A 13,005-nucleotide genomic window follows, 5' to 3' on the forward strand; every position below is an offset into this window, starting at 1 on the left:
TACATATTATATTAATCACTTTTGTGCCTACTATGCATATATAACTGCAGTTGACTATGCATCTATATCAGCGGTTCTCAAACGTTTTTTTTTACATACCACTTAGGTATATTATCAATCAGTCGCGTACTACTAATAACTAAAAATAGAATGATCCAAATTCCAAATTGTACAGTTAAACACATTTATTTTAAATAATTGAATGGGTTTATTATCCAAAAACTTCACGTACCACCATGTAATCTTTCGCGTACCACAGTTTGAGAACCGCTGATCTAAATGATTTATATATTATAATATAATTATATAATATGTTAATAATTACGTCGTGCACTTGAACTTGCCTATATATTTTTGTGACTTGTATGTACAGTGAATATAATATATATATATATGCACTATAGAGGGCGTATGTAATTTGCGCTAAAAACTTCGAAAACTTCGCCAATATCACCGCACTATTAGATCGGACGTATAGGTTATTATAATGCGATTAATAATACATAATATCACACGACCACATGACACGACTATAATATGCGTGTACACACATAATCTGTCGGCTGACTTGTGTCACTCCGACCACATTTACCTATATATTATCCACTTATGATAATATATTAATATATAACTATATAAGGTATGTGAAATATAGGTACGTACGGTATAAATTAAAGATTATTTAATATTATTTAGTCACCTATATGGCTATAAGACTATACATAATCTACGACAAAGATACATTGCGATATATTATTCGTGAAATTATTATTGCTCTTCGCCGTTGTTACATTTGCTACTGTTATGATGTAAAACGCTATTTTAGTATTTATATTTTATAATTATAATACTCGTTATAATATATGTATATTGTATATTGTATTTATATATTTATTTATATTCCAGAGGCGTGTGTCATCTTACTACATTAATCCTTTATCATCACGGAGTATCACCACATATATTACGTGTGTCGAATCAGTCTCGTTTTATTACTTGCTCCGTGTAATGCTACCATCGGTGAAGTAAAACATAATAATATAATATTATATCAACATTTAATTTCAAAATATACGACGTTAAATCGTACTCGATATAATTTTCTTATATGTAATAGAAATTGTATGTGTACACATTTATTAATTATAAATCTATATTAATATCATTATATATTCAGTGAATTTATTTGTAAAGAGTTTACCTATTTTAAAAAGAAAAACCGTTTTATGATCTATTAATAATATTTTACGAACAACATGCAAGATTTTAGATAAGAATATCTTTTTGACAAATACCATCATATATTTTTGTTTCTTAAACGTTTTAAGAATATATAATATTAGGTGTATATTTCAAGGTTTTTCGATGCATAAATTCATAGGTATTAAATCAAATGTTTCTAGTGTATACAAATCTGGTCTTTAGTTATTATAATGTAACTGATACATATAGCATTTGCGCTTGTAGGGCGTATGCTGAGGTCGGATGAGCATTTTATATACTTCGAAGCATCTGCGGTGGTGCAGCGCAATATGCGATGCGTATATAAGGTGTCACGGATTAATGAAGGTGTGTTCAACCGGAAACACGTCAATTCCGAAATCGAAACAGAATATAATTATCATTATACAACCCGGCAAAGGATATTTCATTTATTACTATCCCGTTTATATAGAAATGTAGTACGTGAAGATGTATATAATATATTATATTATAATGCACTGCACCGCTGAGCAAATACTGTGTGGGTACCTATAATCTATGTATACTATAAACACCTATTTCAGCTACATAATATATACATAGTATATAATATATTATGTGTATGCGTATAAGCGAGTAACTGTATTTAATTCGTATTATTATTGTTATTACCAGTTACCAGATTGAATTCGATAATAGGTAGCCCAAGGCAGGTATACCCTCCGTTGATTATATTATTATTTATTATAATGTGGACAAGTGCACAATATTATGTGTGCTTAATTGGAATACATTTAATGTTGAGTAGCTTAGTGCACTAGTGAATTTAACATAAATTCGTTTCATTTTCAAATTTAGATTAAATTTTTCATGTAACATTATTAATTGATAAAAAGTTAAAACTAGAAGAATTTTAAAAATATTATGCACAAATTAAATTTATTATTATTTTTTTTTTTTTTATTGGTTTTTTAACTGATTTAATCATAAAGAAATATAATAGATTAATTAATTTGGTATACCTTATTTTAGTAAATATATATTTCATGATATTTTATTCTGAAGTTTGAACTGACACGTGATACGTGATAAGTGTTCATTATTGAATAATTAACAAAGGTATATAGTTTTGATGGATTTTCTAAACAATTTTAATTTTAATTTTATTAAATTTTACTAATAATATAATAATTAAATAGTTATTAAAAAATATATATTATACAATGACTGTACAGTGTATATCTGAAATAGATTTCTAGATCCAAGTATACAAAAATTAAATTCGAAAAATATGTAGAAAACTGGAGTTTCGTTACGGGCTCATGAATTTAACAATTTTTAAATTATATAAGAAATACGATAAATCTAGGATAAAATTCATATTCCATGAATATATTACGACTTTCTTAAAAGATCACAAAATGGCTATAAATTAGAATCGTTTATTTTTTAAGATAGTATAAAATATTGAATATTGTATCTGTTGTACATATGTACGAATAAAAAATTAATATTCAGAATACGTAAGCATATATATTCTATATCGGAATATTATAATTAAAATTTGACAACGAGAAACACAGACATAATATATTAACATAACAAATATGACGTAAACCTACAAGTGGCATTTTGGATCGAGAAGGGTAAAACCGTATAATATAAAAGAGCTCATGGAAACACCATTTTCAGATGGATTTTGTTACTGAACTCGGAGCACCTTCGCGCCAGTCAAGTTTATGAGTCTATACCTATTTAGGACTTGGACAAATTACGTCGTTTTATTTTATAGTGAACATTATATTATTTTTGACTTGGAAAGTCTTACATTTTACTCTGTTTTAGTACATACTTGTGTTCATTTCATTATATTTATATTTTATTACAGACAGTTAATACTGTTATTATAGTAGTATTTATAATTTACTGTTATTTAAAAACTCATATCTTGTTTACTGTCAAAAACATATATTAATTGTTGTTGATCGGTATGTTTATAATATTTTACTGAAAAAATGATAAAATCGACTGATTGAAATAATGGCTGAAAAATAATAATTGTTGAATAACTTTTGGTTTCTTAGCCATCGGAAAATCATATTATACAGCACACACATATCCACAGTATATCATTATTTTTACACATATTATCGTTGACATTGAGTTTTGTGACGTAAAAATCGCTTATTTTTAAGATTTAAGATGTATTGGACAGCCATCGGCTTTTAGAAGGTGATATAATAATAATATGAAACTACAATCAAAATATAAGTAATACGTAGCGGTACCAAACGTAATATCATAATGTACAGTAAACCTCCAATTTTATTTATGGATATGCTAGTGATTATTTTTCGTATTTTATATAGGTATAGTTATCACTGCGTTAATCAATTTGAAACCATTTATTATAGAACGATGGAAAATTAGAAGGTAATTATTATTTTATGTCGGGCTCCTTATACAATGTATAATATACATATACACACTGGTCACTGTAGTATATTGCAGTCTGCAACTACAAATTTTTGCAAATTAGCAGATAGGAAAATTGTAAAAAACGCATTTATTTTTGTTCTTATATTTTCATAGTAGGATATGTGGTGGTAGCGGAGGTGTTTTCTTTTGTCGTTGAAATAAACATAAAAAGGTTTTCACTTTTTTTGTTATTTCACCCGTGGACGTCGTATAGGTACATCGTTATTCGGTTTTTACCCGTAAACAAGTATAAACATAACACTACGAATATTGCAGCCGTCTATCATCCATCCACGCTAGAAACAACCTTTTTTCCACCCAAACGAACCTCTGTTGTACACACTCGTTTATAGTCGTACGTGTGACACGTATATCATAATATTGTACCTATATGGTACACATTACACAATATATTAAATATCTAAAGGAACCAATAAGATCTATTTCACATTGTCGACATCATCCACATGACATAAATACATCTATAATGATATTGTGATATGTCTTTAGAACATACATATAGCATGTACATTATACATAACAATTTAGGAATAAGGTGATTATTTTAAATATAAACACTTATTTTCTCGAAAAATACGTATTGTTAATGAGGAAATATTTTTTCTATCTAATTTGTATTTATCACATAGCTAAATTTTAGAAAAAAAATTATTTTTACTTTTTTGAATGGCAGCATATATATTTTTAATTTAATATTCCAAAGCAAAATATTTTTCTAAGAATTTTGATCTACATATAACTATATAAGTCAAATTTTGAACAAGTACTTAATAATTATAGTATAATGATCAACATTGGAGTATGAAATAAGAAATATGTGCTCATAAAAAAAAAACACATTTATAACGATAAGGAATACTTTAAATGTTATGGAGATCTACCTAATCAAAATCAAACAGTTTCGTAAATTTTATCAATATTTTTTAGTTCTATTAAATTTTTAAATGTTGGTTATTTATTAACAAAAATTATGAAATCTCTACGAAACTTATATAAATAAACTAACTCAGAAGGCTGGTATAATGGAATTTAAAAGCAAGTTAATAGTCATCATGCGACATGCACCATTTATTTGATAGATGTTTGAAGGTAGACAAGGATAGTTAAAATAGTTAAGCTAAAATTAGCGCACATTGATGCTACCAATAAAGAAATCAATCAGAATTTAAAATCAAAACAACTATAGAAAATATAAAAATGTAGAAAATTATTCAAATTAGGACATAATAACTTATTTGAAAAGTTTGGCACAAAAAATTAACTTATAATTTTGAAATGCAATTTTGTATCTTTCATTTATATTAATGCTTTTTATGAATTATTCAAACCAGGAAATAGTAACATTTTATATAATATTACGTATTGATTTTTTTATTTTTGTACAATACAATTTAATGTTTTATAGTGTTATTTAAAAATATATATATAGGTACAACTTTAAAAATACAATACATCCATTCGCGTAATGCTTTTCTCCAATTTGACCGGATAAGTTTTTATTAATTATTATGTAATATTTACAATATTTACAATATTATATTATATAATACAACTAGTTGATCAATAATATAATCACGAGCCATAATAATCCATAATGATATTAAGGCACTAATAAATAATTACTATACACCGTATCCGTGTGTATGATACTGTGTGTTTAAAAATAATATGGTTATTTAACTTTGATAGGCTAAAATTACTTTAAATATTAGCTAAAAAACTGTACATCTGTTCATAAAATCATTTTATGAGCTTTTTATATCATATTACTGGGAGAGTGGTGGTGGCTATGTAAATGATGAGTTTTAAGTTTAAATTTAACACTTTTAATTCAGTACTCGCCAATGATAACTTCTCATTGTTGACGCATTCCACTGTGTCGAAATCAGTTTTCCTAATTTATATTGCATGCGATACGTGTTTAATGATTATATTAATGTTTGACAATAGTCAATTAGGCTTTTCCCAAAACAAGGTGTGATTATTATTATGAACAATAAAATTGGTATATTAAATGCCGGGTTTGTAACAATAGTACCTAGAGTATATACATATTATTATATAAAATATCTATAAAATAATATCCACTGAATAAATTATTTCTGAATAGGACAATTATTTTATAATCATAATTATTGTGTGTATACGGCGTAATGGATTGCACAAAATAATTTTACACTTTTTAAAATATATTTTTTTATAAAATTGTATTAACCTGCGTTTTGTCAGGGTGTAGGAGTTATTTTTATTTAAAGGAACGGTTATGCTCGGTTTGATGCATCTATATATTATATCAATTATATATATATACCTACAAACCGTGTTAGGCGTACTGCATTTATGTACGAGGCGTATACAATTTAACGGTATCAATGAAAATAAAATGTGTAATTCTTACCGACGGATGAAAATATATATTGAAATTAAATTAATATTTTTACCGATTCTACACTTCTATACACTAATATATAAACACAAACCACCTTTTTAGGCATTCAAAGCTTGTAAGAGAAGCTACTTGTATAATGTAATATTCTGTATCTTTATATATATACATTTTATATATTGTGCATGTATAGGTAGGTTCACCATAATTTTTTGGGGCGAGCACTGAACCGGAAAGTGGTTCAATTATTATTATTATAATATGCGGCGTTTAACACGCGGGGAAAACTTTCTCTGTCACCACTGTGTTAAAAGTGATAAATTTTGACGGCTATTTTATGTATATCTATGTACTGGGTGATCCATTTATCATATTACGCTATTATTATTATTTTCATTATATTTAATACATTTTGAACAATTTCTTCTGAAAACTACTTTTTCGTAATTGTGAAAGTAAACCGACTTTTGATTTTCAAATAGTAACCTTTATTTACGATTTCAAATTCTTATGCAAAATATTTTTCTAAAAGTATTTAGGTATGTATAATATAAATGTCAAAATATTTTGGACAAGTTATGAAATATGTTTAAAGTTTGGATACCTAAAATGCAGATGAGTGGTGAAAGAGAGGTAGTAAAGATATACATTTTTTTACTGCAGCTGCTCTAAACGTATAAATAATATATCGCATATTTATATAAACAGTAATCTATTAGTCTAAAATTTGACATTTATAAGTAAAAGTACTTTTAGGAGATTATTTTAAGAAATAGATGTTTGAAAATCAAAATTCCTATATAAACGTTTAGATAGCTAGTATATCTATTATATAATGATAAAAATTAAATTCGACTTTTGTTCCATACAAAACATATACCTATATAAATATCTATATTATTATAACGTTCCGAAAAAGTGAATACACATAATTTATTATCATATATTATTATATTATCACAAAGACGCATACCTATAATGACGTAATGAGGATCACCTGATGCAACGTCGTGTGCACAGTAGATATGAAGTATCTCAAGTATCTGATATTATTATCAAATATAACCACACCCAATCTCAGTTGCGTATCATGATGTAGGGCCTACATTGTAGGTGGAGCAGAAGATAATAATTAACAAACAAAAAAAAAAGTAACATATTTTTACTGTTTTAAATAAATACACAGAAATCAGAATACAAATGAAAAAACCCCGAAATTGAATGCAAATAACGTTTATTTTTAATAATCAGTTGGCATGTAGTAACTGCGCATCGAGTTGCATTGTATTTCACGATCCCCCATTCGTCAGCTATACGTATTTTATACTGTCGTGTGGTGCTGTTAAAGTATTGCGCACTGATTGGTATGTGCATATTGCATAACTGCTCTCACTAAAGGAGCAATAATATGTTCACGATATTATAATAGTTCTTTATCCAGGAATATTATTTAATTATTTTTTTTAACCCCGATATTCTTATTTTACAATTTATAACGATTAGGTTCTAAGAAAAATAAAAATATACTGTTTTGCGAAAATATAATTTAGTACGCTTGCACTGTAACTAATCACGAACACACTGCCCAAGTTATTAATATAATATCTTGTATCTTATTTTTTTTTATCATTTTACAGATTGCCGATTTTCATACAGTTATTTGTTTTTGGCACGCCTGATGCAAAAACGATGCTTGCAATAATTATTATAATATTATATTGCCAACGATTTCGATTCGATTCCAAAACACACTTGTAGATTCGGATTAAAAAAAAAGTTCAATAATACAATTAATTATAATTATACATTTAACCCCTAAAAAACTTGGGATGGCAAAACGATATTATAATATTATTATACAGCTGCAGCCAGTAATCTATAAATAACGAGAGATATCTGAGAGACCATTTTATGTATAATATAATATATAATATATATATTATAATGAAATTGAGCATTGGTTGAATATTTTGCTGGATTTATTCAAGAGCGTTTGCATATATTATATTATATTGCGTGCAGCTAGGGACGGGCAAATTAATCAAAAAAGGAGTAGGTAGTTTACAAACTACAATAAATCTTTGAAGTTAATATTAATTAATAATTACAATGTTATTACGTACTGTGTTCGGTTACAAATTATAAATAAATTTAACGTTTTTACGTGAGTAATAATTAATATTGCATTACATTTTATTTTAATATAATAAATTCTTTAGAATCATAATAATAACTCGTGGTATCTTATTGGATCAATCGTAAAATTAGAGGATATTTAGATCTACTTATATTTTAATACATGAGATAGGAAGGTGGTACATAAATATATTAAATATGAAAGTGATGTATATACTTGTTTGAATGTTTAATATTAAATAATTTAATTTTTTGTTTTGCGTAAAAAAAAAGTTAAAATTGTTTAATATGGTTGTAAATATGAATTACAATAATAGCATGATGAAACTTATCGTAAATTTCAAAATATAATATGATTACCTTTGAAGGAAATCGAATGTCTTTCAAACTTTTCATCGGAAATCTGAGAACAGCAAGCTGATGATATGATTAATTCAGCGAATGAAAATAATCCTTGTATTAGTGCTGGCGACTGATGAGTGATAAGGGAATAAATAAAAAATAATTTATAAACATGAATAGTTATATTTATTGTTTTTTTAGCAACTGAATAATAATGCTACATTATATCTACTCACTAATCAGATAGGTACTTGATGTTAAATTGTATAACATTTTAAATTTATCAAACAGTATTACTATTTTATATTTTTATTTTGTAGTCTCTTTCCAATTTATATCCTCCACGGTCTCTACAGTAAACCTTAATAATAATAATGAAGAAAAAAAAGTAGGTACCAACAGCTTAAATTTCTTTATTCATTTCAACAATCTAGTTTGTTGTAAGTTAAAAATTATTACGTATAGAGACGAAAAGGAAAATCTATTCGTAAAAAATATCGAAAATTTTGCTTTGATAAGGGTCCTAGTCTTTTAAACTTTGAAATAGGAAAATGTATGATAATGCTAACAAGGCAATAACTTTTTCAGCTTGTCAATAATTATGTCATGTGTGTGTACTTCAGTACCGGTAGTGTAGTGAACGACGTTTGCTCAATGCAATTGGTTAGTTATAGACATTTATTTTAAAAATTAAAATTTGTGTGGATTAATGTATAAATAATTATTATAGAATTTTTTTTTTTTATTGGATTTATTATAAACTATGTCTTATAAGAAAAATTCTGCACAGTATTGTATATTTACGAGATTTAAATATGTAATAAGTAATAACTAATAAATAATAATATAATAAATTCATAGACCTTCAATTATAATATATACTGTCGGACTAGTACAAATGTAACATTTTTAATATCTCCTAAAATGTAGTTCAATTTTATATTCAAGATTAAATAATTTTAACTCTTAACTAATTATATTTATTTCCCAAATTTTTAAAATAAAATCTCGAATCTATTTTCTAAGACGTATACAGTATACAGTATACCTAGATATTGTAATATACGCATTATAATATTACATATAATATGTAATAGAATAGGTATAATTTAAATACTAAAAGCATCAAACTGATGTACACGCAAGTACACAACTACGAACAGAAATGAGGATACTAATAAATATAGAGAAAAAATGATAAAAGAAATTGTTTTTGAAAAAAATATTCTTCCTATACTTCTATGAAGACGAGGTAAATAGCCAAAAAAAAATAATTTGATGAGGCGTATGATATTAAAAATAACGATTTATGATGCAAGTTTTTCTAAAAGTCACGTTTATACTTTGAAATAAAATAGAACTACTATATATTTTAAATTTAATTTAGTCCTGGATGAGTTTATGTACAATATTATAAAATACTTAAAGTACTTATGCAATCACACGATATGTACAATGAAATATAATACATAGTACCCGTTAGATTATACTCGTATTACATTTGTACCAAGTGAATAAGTGATCTTTAATAATCAATAGAGGACTCTACTACACCGGCGTGTGTTGATTAGTTTTGTAATTTACAAACGAAAATGTGTACAACAAATCAAGCAAGTTTGCATCCAAAAGAACCCATTTTTTGTTGTTGGTTTTAATATACCTAACAGAAAATTGGCCTTTTATAACATTTAAAGGAAAGAATATTATTTAAGGTACATATCTCGAAGGCTTTTATTACTTGAATTTGTTTTTGATTTATATTTCAATAAATCTACGAGATACCCTGATCAAGTCACCAATTGTTTTCGACAAGTAAGCTGCATTCTGAATTTCAGATGATCGGGCTTAATTAATATTCTTACATTTAAATCGTTGCTGATAGTTGACCTGTATAATATATTGAAAAAGACGTCACAAAATGGATTCTGTTGAACACACATTTGTGAAGATAAATCATATGTGGGTGCAGTGTTATCTATAATTTTTTTTATATATTAAATTATTTTTTTTTGTCAGTACGATTGAAAATTGAAATCATTTTAGAAAATATCAAAATTGAAATTAAAAAGTCAAAATAGTTTGAAGAAGTTTATTTCCTCTTTTTTTCTGATATCAAGTACTAAAATGTGAAATACGCTTGTCTATATTTACATGATCATGTAAAATAGTAAACTAGTTTTTAGTTGTAAGATGAATAATAATATAATCGTAACTCGTAAGGTAGGTCAAAATCACGACTATATAGAAAAAAGAGGATGAGGTCTTATTCGATCGGTAAAAATACTTCTCTATTTTATTATCGCTACAGGTTACAGCACTACGTACTTCAACATTTATACATTATATGGAAGATGACTAGAACGTGACGTAAGTAGATATCCACTTATTTGCCCTATCAGACTTGCCGTTGTAGTCACGCTAAAATCGGATAAAAAATAAAATCCTTTCAGCAACGAAATTTATTTATTTTTTTTTGTCAACGTTTTGTCACAAATCACTATTGCAGCCTGCAGGCAAAACACAATTTATAAATAATTGAGTAAATACGGAAGTAGGACTTTTTTCAGCAGACTGCTGCTTTATTTGCATACCAACTATCAAAATGTAAAAACACCCAAATAAACGGATTTGTAATAATATATTATATATTAATATACATATATTTTATGTCTCTGCTCAGGGAAATTGTTTGTACAATTTTATTCTTACATAATACGTCGGTGGGCCAATAATGATTTTTTGTAGTCCAAATCAAGAACAATATTTTTTTATTAATATAGACGATTATAGATTACAATAATATAAATAAATATTAACTTATGTGGCACACATTTTTTTTAACCACCGCATTAGGGGACAACATTAGCATTACTGCTTCTAACATAATGTATAAATCTACTAATTACTATACCACAAGTCCCTCTCCGCACTTAAATGTGCATTGTAATATTTAGCCGAAACAGTTGGACGTCTGTGAACACTGAACAATAACCGAACGCAATAAGTTATTTAACTTGTCGGACACAATACCAGTGATTAGAGTACAATGTACATACGTGATATTTGTTAGGTATTATTTCTTATCCACAAATCCGTTGGATCCAAACATTCCAAACGAAAATAAAGCTGTATCGAGTTATAACATATATTAACATAATTTTGTTTAAATTAATACATATAAAATTATAATTGCGAGCTGTTAAGTAGAATTATTATTGACAACGACTAACGAGAATCAAAGAAAAAAGAAAGAAAAACTCGGTAGCTTGAAGTTTAAATTACTCCTTCGTTCAAAATTTAAAAAAATAGGTAGCATTGAATACGCGCACTTGTTTGGATCCAAACAATCAAGTTTGAAATAGATTATAATATTATAACAGTCGTGACGTAACCACGTAACCGTTCGTCCGTTCGCGTTCGAGTCGAGTAGCCGCGGAAATTACGGTGAAAATAATAATTAACGTAAACACAATATTATATTAATATGTCGTAATAATATTTTACTTACCTGTACCGGCCGTACCCATGTACATACGCGTTATTATACAGGTGGATACTTAATGCGTGTCGCGCGGAAGGATGGATTTATTTTCGACACGCTCATCGGAAAATACACGCCCGCAACGGTCGGCCGGCTTGCCGCGAGACAAGTAGCGTTTCTCGAGATTTACGAGCGGCGGCGGAGGCGCCTCCTCCGGATGTATATATGCCGCCGTCGTGTAGTGTGTTGTACAGATGCAGTGGCGGTGTGTGGTAATCCCTCGCCGCAAATACGACATACCTCTACGCTAAACCGCTTCTCGAGCGGCAGCGGTCGCGGCGGCTTCGGTCGTACACCGAGAGACAGACCCGCCGGACTGTATAGTATGTGTATATTATAAATATTGTATAATATACGACGACAATGGTGAAACGGACGACGACATTGTCGTCGTGCCTAGCTCGGGGGGCGCTACGGTCCTCGAGACGCCGTCGCGTTATTGTCGTGAAAATAATATATAGTCGTTAGTCGCCTAAACGAAACGGTCGCGTCGCAACAACAGCACGTCGAGTACACATCAATTACCGCCGACGAGAAGCCACACGTCCCGTTGTACGATATACCATAGACATTATACATAATATATTATATTCATATTACCTATGTCTATGATGTATACAATACACACTACTTCCGAGTGTATATTATAATTATGTTGGCACGACTGCGTGAGCGAAAAATAAAAACGAAAATCTGCAGTCCGCCGAAAGGGAAAAAAAAACGCTGGAAGAGTATTGTTGACAGCTGCAGTTTGCCCGGGCGTCAACGCAAAACACGCCATAATCCCACTTTTGCCAAACGTTCGCGACATTTTTTAATTTCTTTGATTTTGTTTTCGGAAAGTATTTGTTTATTTTGTTTTTTTATCTCCGCCTCAGCCCTCAGAAACGACAGATTT

The sequence above is a fragment of the Rhopalosiphum padi genome, chromosome 1 (assembly GCF_020882245.1).
Source record: "Rhopalosiphum padi isolate XX-2018 chromosome 1, ASM2088224v1, whole genome shotgun sequence".
NCBI classification, from domain to species: domain Eukaryota; kingdom Metazoa; phylum Arthropoda; class Insecta; order Hemiptera; family Aphididae; genus Rhopalosiphum; species Rhopalosiphum padi.